Source organism: Cetorhinus maximus, chromosome 31 (assembly GCF_964194155.1).
Source record: "Cetorhinus maximus chromosome 31, sCetMax3.hap1.1, whole genome shotgun sequence".
Lineage (NCBI taxonomy): Eukaryota > Metazoa > Chordata > Chondrichthyes > Lamniformes > Cetorhinidae > Cetorhinus > Cetorhinus maximus.
Genome location: NC_135909.1, coordinates 13,329,013 through 13,336,929, shown reverse-complemented (window position 1 = coordinate 13,336,929; position 7,917 = coordinate 13,329,013).

The following is a 7,917-nucleotide window of genomic DNA, read 5'->3' as shown; positions in this document are numbered from 1 at the left end:
GGATTTGAATATTGGTGGATAGTCTATTACAAGAAATGGAGACAGAGATGTCAAGGTAGGGAAGGGCAGTATTGGAGATGGACGATGTGAAGGTGATGGAGGGGTGGAAATTGGAAGCAAATTTGATATATTTTTCCAGGTCCGGATAGAGCATGAAGAGTCACCGAAGTGAGTTCACCAGAGTTTGCTGGAAGTTCATCAGCATTAATGTACCCATTCAATGCATTTACGTGCTGATTGCCATTACCTCAGTCCTAGAGGCTTTCTTAAGTTTAAACACAGCCTGAGAGTCCCACAGTTTGATTTTGATTTGGCCGGATCAGGGTGCGTTGTCCAAGAGGTTTTTCAAACTTCTTTGCGTTCGAGATGGTGACATTTATTTAAATCAGGAGCATGTTTAAGAGCCCGGGAAATCATTGCAGACAGTATATCACTGCAACACACGTGAAGAAAATGAACGCAAATGTTAAATAAAGTTTGTCCATGTAATGGGAATCTGGATTGATCCTGATGCTGAAATCAGTCGGTTTCAATCGTGCCTGAAAGAACATAGAAACCGACGGAACTGGAGTCCCGCAGTTTAATTTGATTTTATCCACACTTTAACTGTATTGTGGTATTTACACTGAGACGAGTTTGAGCCTTTTCTTGTGTTTGAGCAATCCGGTTCAGAGGGAATTAACAATCAGGGATTTGAACAGGAATGAAATAAATTACTCAGCAGAATGTGACTCAGGGACACAGTAGGACAGTAAATGTTGGAGTTGGAGTATCTTTGGACAGAAGCTGTCGGAGTGTCAGTTTCTCGTGACAGAATTGATACCCAAGTTCCGCCGATAAATCAGCAGGAACTCGATCCAACTCATCCACACAGTCAAGCTGGTGAAACAAAATGACTGGCGGCCTGGCTCTTCCGCAGATCACTCGGCTCTCGGCCTCCTGCAATGTTCCTATGAAGCTCAGGTACGCTCGAAGAACAGCGCCTCATCTTTCAATTAGACACTTTCCAGCTTTCCAGTGAGATCATTGAGATCAACAATATCGCTCTGGAAAAGTGTCCCCAACCCACCCACCCATTCTCCCTCCCTCCCGCGCCCCATTTTGACTTCGCTTTTCCTTTTTACAGAGGTTATTTCGAGATTCCTTTTCCACGTGTTTTTATTTTCGGATGGCAGTTGTTCATCAATCTGCCATTCACTCCTCCTCCAGAAACATCCTTTGTTTCTTTACTTGGTCCATTGATCTTACAGAGAGTTTTCAAGGACACGACGGGCCTCATTTTGTGCTGTTGAAAATCAAAGAGCTTATGTTTCCCTCTCTCTGGCCATGCAGCATAAACTATTTTCTCATTTTTTTAACCGGCTTCCAAAATATCACAGGCTGTCGCTTTTGATTTTTTTTTTCTTTCCTTACACTGGCTTACAACTAATTACAAAACTAACTTTTCCCAGTTCTGGTGAAAGGTCATCGATGTGAGACATGGACCCAGTTTCACATTCTCTGTCAATACCTGAGCTGTGGTGTAACTCTTGCATTTTCTGACTTAACAATTGTGATGTGACAGGTTGGTTAAAAGGATTTGGGAGACAATGAAAGTTATCTTTGGTTCATGTAGCGTCACTGGCTGCCTCGTTGTTCCAGTCTTTAGTGGTATTATTCTCTATTAGGGGTGTTCTTTAAATTAGTTTGCTCGAGTTGTCAGGTTTAATTCCCGGACGAGCCCTCCTGAGATGTTGAAGATATTGGTGCACTTTTCAACCTCAGAGACTCGTCTTCACTCACTCTAAGTTGGACATTCCATCCCTGCCTGGATCCCTGTGTTAGGCGCAAGTTCAATGTCGTTCATTTTATAAAAACAGTAAAATTCACTCTAATTATAAAACAGGAGTTTTAAAAGTACCGCAGCTGAAAATATAGCTATAAAAGCGGGAGAATCCGATCATGTCAGTGATTATCTGTGAAGTGTGATCCTGACGTGAGTGCCCGAGTCTAGAATGACGGGGATCCATGGAGACAGAGAGTGTCTGAGCCCAGAGTTCCGGGTATCTGTGGAGGGACAGGAGAAGGTCATTCAGTCCCTCCTTCCTGTTCCAACACTCAGTTAGACAATGGCTGATCTGCGTCTTAGCTCCATCCAGCTGCCTTGATTCCATATCCTATTATACTGTTGCCTCGCAAAAACCTATTACTCACGGATTTGGAATTATTCATTGAGGCAGCATTTACTGCTTATTAGGGAAGACAGTTTCACACCTCTATCTTTGCGTGAAACACTATTTTTAAAGTCTCTCCTGAATGGCCCGGCTTTGTTGACATTCTGAAATAAAAACAAAGAAGCTGTTGAAAATAACTCGGCAGCTCCGGCAGCATCTGCGGCGAGTGAAACAGAGCCTCCCGGAACTGGCGAAGAAGTCACATTGGAATCGAAACGTTCGCCCTGTTCCAGGTCTGGCAGCATCAGTGGAGAGAGGGACAGAGTTAATGTTTGATTCTTCGCGAGAGATACTGCCAGACCTGATTCCAGAGAGCGGGGCCGGGAAATTATTCTGAATAAAACCAAAAAACTACTGCGGATGCTGGAAATCCAAAACAAAAACAGAATTACCTGGAAAAACTCAGCAGGTCTGGCAGCATCGGTGGAGAAGAAAAGAGTCGACGTTTCAAATCCTCATGACACTTCAATAGAACTGAGTAAAGTTAGGAGAGGGGTGAAATATAAGCTGGTTTAAGGTGGGGGATGGGGGGAGAGAAGTTGGGCGGGGAGTGGTAGTAGGGACAAGCAAGCAGTGATAGGAGCAGATAATCAAAAGATGTCACAGACAAAGGAACAAAGACATGTTAAAGGTGGTGCTATTATCTAAGAGAATGTGCTAATTAAGAATGGATGGCAGGACACTCAAGGTACAGCTCTAGTGGGGGTGGGGTGGAAAGACTGACAGGGCATTATAGGTATATATTTAAAAATAATGGAAATAGGTGGGAAAAGAACAATCCGTATACATTATTGGAAAAAACAGAAGGGAGCGGGAAGAAACGGAAAGGGGGTGGGGATGGGGGAGGGAGTTCAAGATCTAAAGTTGTTGAATTCAATATTCAGTCCAGAAGGCTGTAAAGTGCTTAGTCGGAAGATGAGGTGCTGTTCCTCCAGTTTGCGTTGGGCTTCACTGGAACAATGCAGCAAGCCAAGGACAGACATGTGGGCAAGAGAAGAGGGTGGAGTATTAAAATGGCAAGCGACAGGGAGGTTTGGGTCTTTCTTGCGGACAGACCGCAGGTGTTCTGCAAAGCGGTCGCCCAGTTTACGTTTGGTCTCTCTAATGTAGAGGAGACCGCAATGGAAGCAACGAATGCAGTAGACTAAGTTAGGGGAAATGCAAGTGAAATGCTGCTTCACTTGAAAGGAGTGTTTGAACCCTTGGACGGTGAGGAGAGAGGAAGTGAAGGGGCAGGTGTTGCAACTTCTGCGTGGGCATGGGGAGGTGCCATAGGTGGGGGTTGAGGAGTAGGGGCTGATGGAGGAGTGGACCAGGGTGTCCCGGAGGGAACGAACCCTAGGGAATGCCACCAGTGGGGGGTGAAGGGAAGATGTGTTTGGTGGTGGCATCATGCTGGAGTTGGCGGAAATGGCGGAGAATGATCCTTTGAATACAGAGGCTGGTGGGGTGATAAGTGAGGACAAGGGGGACCCTATCATATTTTTGAGAGGGAGGAGAAGGTGTGAGGGCGGATGCGCGGGAGATGGGCTGGACACGGTTGAGGGCCCTGTCAATGACCGTGGGTGGAAAACCTCGGTTAAGGAAGAAGGAGGACATGTCAAAGGAACTGTTTTTGAAGGAAGCATCATCAGAACAGATGCGACGGAGGCGAAGGAACTGAGAGAATGGGATGGAGTCCTCACAGGAAACTGGGTGTGGGGAGCTGTAGTCGAGATAGCTGTGGGAGTCGGTAGGCTTGTAATGGATATTGGTGGACAGTCTATCAACAGAAATTGAGACAGAGAGGTCAAGGAAGGGAAGAGAAGTGTCAGAGATGGACCATGTGAAAATGATGGAGGGGTGGAGATTGGAAGGAAAATTAATCAATTTTTCCAGGTCCCGATGAGAGCATGAAGCAGCACCGAAGTAATCATCGATGTACCGGAGAAAGAGTTGTGGGAGGGGGCCGGAGTAGGACTGGAACAAGGAATGTTCCACACACCCCATAAAGAAACTGGCATAGCTGGGGCCCATGCGGGTACCCATAGCCACACCTTTTATTTGGAGGAAGTGAGAGGAGTTAAAGGAGAAATTGTTCAGTGTGAGAACAAGTTCAGCCAGACGGAGGAGGGTAGTGATGGATGGGGATTGTTCGGGCCTCTGTTTAAGGAAGAAGCTAAGGGCCCTCAGACCATTCTGGTGGGGGATGGAGGTGTAGAGGGATTTGACGTCCATGGTGAAGAGGAAGCGTTTGGGGCCAGGGAACTTGAAATTGTTGATGTGACGTAAGGTGTCAGAGGAATCACGGATGTAGGTGGGAAGGGACTGGACAAAGGGAGAGAGAAGGGAGTCAAGATAATGAGAAATGAGTTCCGTGGGGCAGGAACAGGCTGACACGATCGGTCTGCCGGGACAGTTCTGTTTGTAGATTTTGGGTAGGAGGTAGATGCGGGCCGTCCGTGATTGGGCGATTATCAGGTTGGAAGCTGTGGGAGGAAGATCTCCAGAGGAGATGAGGTCAGTGACAGTCCTGGAAACAATGGCTTGATGTTCAGTGGTCGGGTCATTGTCCAGGGAGAGGTAGGAGGAAGTGTCTGTGAATTGACGCTCAGCTTACGTGAGGTAGAGGTCAGTGCGCCAGACAACAACAGCACCACCCTTGTCAGCGGGTTTGATGACAATGTTGGGGTTGGACCTGAGAGAATGGAGTGCTGTAAGTTCAGAGAGACCGGTTAGAATTGGTGAGAGGAGCAGAGAAATTGAGACCACTAATATCACGCCGACAGTTCTCAATGAAAAGATCAAGAGAAGGTAAGAATCCAGAGGGAGGGGCCCAGGTGGAGGGAGAATCCTGGAGGTGGGTGAAAGGATCCGTTGAACGGGTGGAGGACTCCTGCCCAAAGAAGTGAGCACGGGGACGAAGGCGGCGGTAGAAGAGTTCAGCATCGTGTCGAGCCCGAAATTAATTGAGTTGAGGGTGTAAGGGTATGAAACTAAGTCCTTTGCTGAGCACTGAACGTTCAGCGTCAGAGAGGGGAAGGTCAGGGGGTATAGTGAATACACGGCCGGGGCTGGGATTGGAAGATGGGGTGGGGACGGAGGGACAGGCAGGGGTGGAGGGTCCGAGATGGGTGTTGGTGTCGATGAACATGGTGAGAGTTATTGCAAAACAGTTTATCAATCAGTAACAAAATGTCAAAGATATAGTGTGTTTCGCGGTACTATAAATGCTGACTGTGATGTAAAGAAGTGTGCGATGGTGGTATAGTGGTGAGCATAGCTCCATTCCAAGCAGTTAACCCGGGTTCGATTCCCGGCCATCGCAGCAGCGGTGTATTTTTTAGCCTTACCCGTGGTCAGACCACAATTCCGGACGCGTGGAGGTAATCTCTGTGGTTTCCAAAATGAGATAAAGAACAACAGAAAGTGTGGGGAGATTTCCAACAAGGAAATAAAGGACTAACAAAATAAAATACTTCAAACGTTTTCGTTATCACGTTTTTCGAACGTAAAATTCGGGCCTTGGTTGGAAAGACGCCTCACCTCCTCCCTCTCGCCTAATTCCGATATGTGGATGATACGTTTGCTATATTTATATCCGCAGTTGCATGTAACAATTTCCTTACATGTCTTTATGGGCTCCATCCTGCGCTCAAATTCACCTATGAAATGGAGCAGTCAAAATAACTCCCCTCCCTTGACACACTAGTTGAGGAATCTTCCAGAGGATTCTCTAGCAGGTTTACCGCAAGCCGACCTTCACTGGTCAATATACGCGTTGGGATTCTTATAGTTCCACGCTCTGTAAGATTGGTCTTATCGGCAACGTTGTAAATAGGACCCGAGCCATTTGTTCACCGTGCAAGCTTGATGCTGAAACCGGGCTCATCAAAGGCATCCTGCAGGGTAATGGCTACCCTGATCAGATCATTTCGCGCTGTGTATCACACAAGCTCATGACCGGGCCTAAGACCGTCACTTTCCACCCTGAAGTATATTCTCTATCAGTATAAATTGTTGTCTTCCCCTTGTATTGGTTTTCTTGGGAGTGTCCTGTTGAGTACAGAAGGAAAAGCTTTGACATGTCTCTTTTTTCAGCCATTTTCAAATACATTGGCGCTTATTTTCAATTTGAAAACCCGTTTCCGCTCTGCCAGTTTGGTTCAGTCAATCTCCGGCCCATTTTCTCATTGATCTTTGAAAGTTGATGAAATAGGCTGCACTCTGATTGGTTCCAAAAGCCACCCAACGAGATTCCGAACACATTGACCATTCAGAAGTGGCCGACTGCATTCCCCAGAAGATCGGGGAAGGGTGAGTGCGGGAGGAATTCTTCATTCGTGGTGTAAGTGTGTGTAAGATTGTAGAAAGACCGGCGGTAGAGCCCAGGACAAAGCCAAAGTCAAGTCTCGCTCCTCCCGGGCTGGACTGCAGCTCCCCGCGGGACGTGTTCACAGGCTCCTGAGAAAGAGCAGCTATGCTGAGCGTGTGGTTGCTGGAGCGCTCCGCTCTTCAGATTGTAACATTCCCGGCCGCTTTCAGGGGACAGGATCAGAAATCAGCCGTTTCTCTCTGTCCCAATGAAGCCTGTGTGAAGGAGTCGGTTGGTAACCTATAGTATTGCGTTTCCAGTGAGCTGAGATTGGCTCTGTTTTAAATCGCTGCTTTGTTACAGCCGGTTACAGATAACAGATTGACACATTTAATCTGTTCCTAAAATAGCGCCAGGATTCTGTGACGCAAAATGCAATATTACAGCTCCTAAAGTGTGAGATTAAAATTGCCAGGAAATTAAGCCGTTTGGCTATTACCTATTTTTCCCTCAAATTGGCGGGCTTTTCGAGTTTGAAAATATAAGCCAATCGGCACTTCCAATTCCTGCTACCTGGCTCTCCGATTGGTTGAAGATTTAGATTGAGAATGGACTGACCAATCAGAGCTAGAGCCTGGCTAAAGCCTCTCAAACCATTCACAATGATTATTTATAGAGGTCAAACTGATGGAATCTGTATCTTCCACCCCACCTGCACTTGAGTCCTAAAATAAACTTTTTTCCAACAGGCAAATAATCGAAGGAACCAGAATAAATATGGTGTTTCCTCCAGCCAAGCTAGAATGAAGATTCCCGCCAGCTCCTCCCAAACAGTCCGTACATTATCACTGACAGAGCGCAGAGACACAGACAGGACATCAATTTCACAGTCTCAGACAGCAGAAATAGTTCCAGAGTCACACTTTCCATCCATCAATCAAACAGCGCAGGAGAGATAGACGTTGTTCCAATGTTATCTCGACTCAGTACCACAGACGGGTAATCCACATTCTCACCCACGATACAATTTGCACCAGGCCAATCCCACAATATTACAGCCTTAGCTACAAACTAAATGTCAAATAAAACTGATGCATGTTTCCAATTTCAAGTTTACAGTCTTAACCTTAATAATGTACACTGAGATTCATGTTATGCAACGGTCCAATATTTGCACACATCATTAGTTTATAAATTGCATTATTAATTCCCACATTGTGTTCTGACACATACATTAGATGCAAATCCAAACCTTAAGTGCATTATCAGTTTGAGATATTATGAAAGTGAGTATAACCTGAGATCCAAACTCAGATTCTAGTTAAAACTCACCCTGATTAAGAAACTGAGATACAATATTAATTTGATGAGTATGAATTGAGCTATAAACTTCATGCTAATTCTCAATCC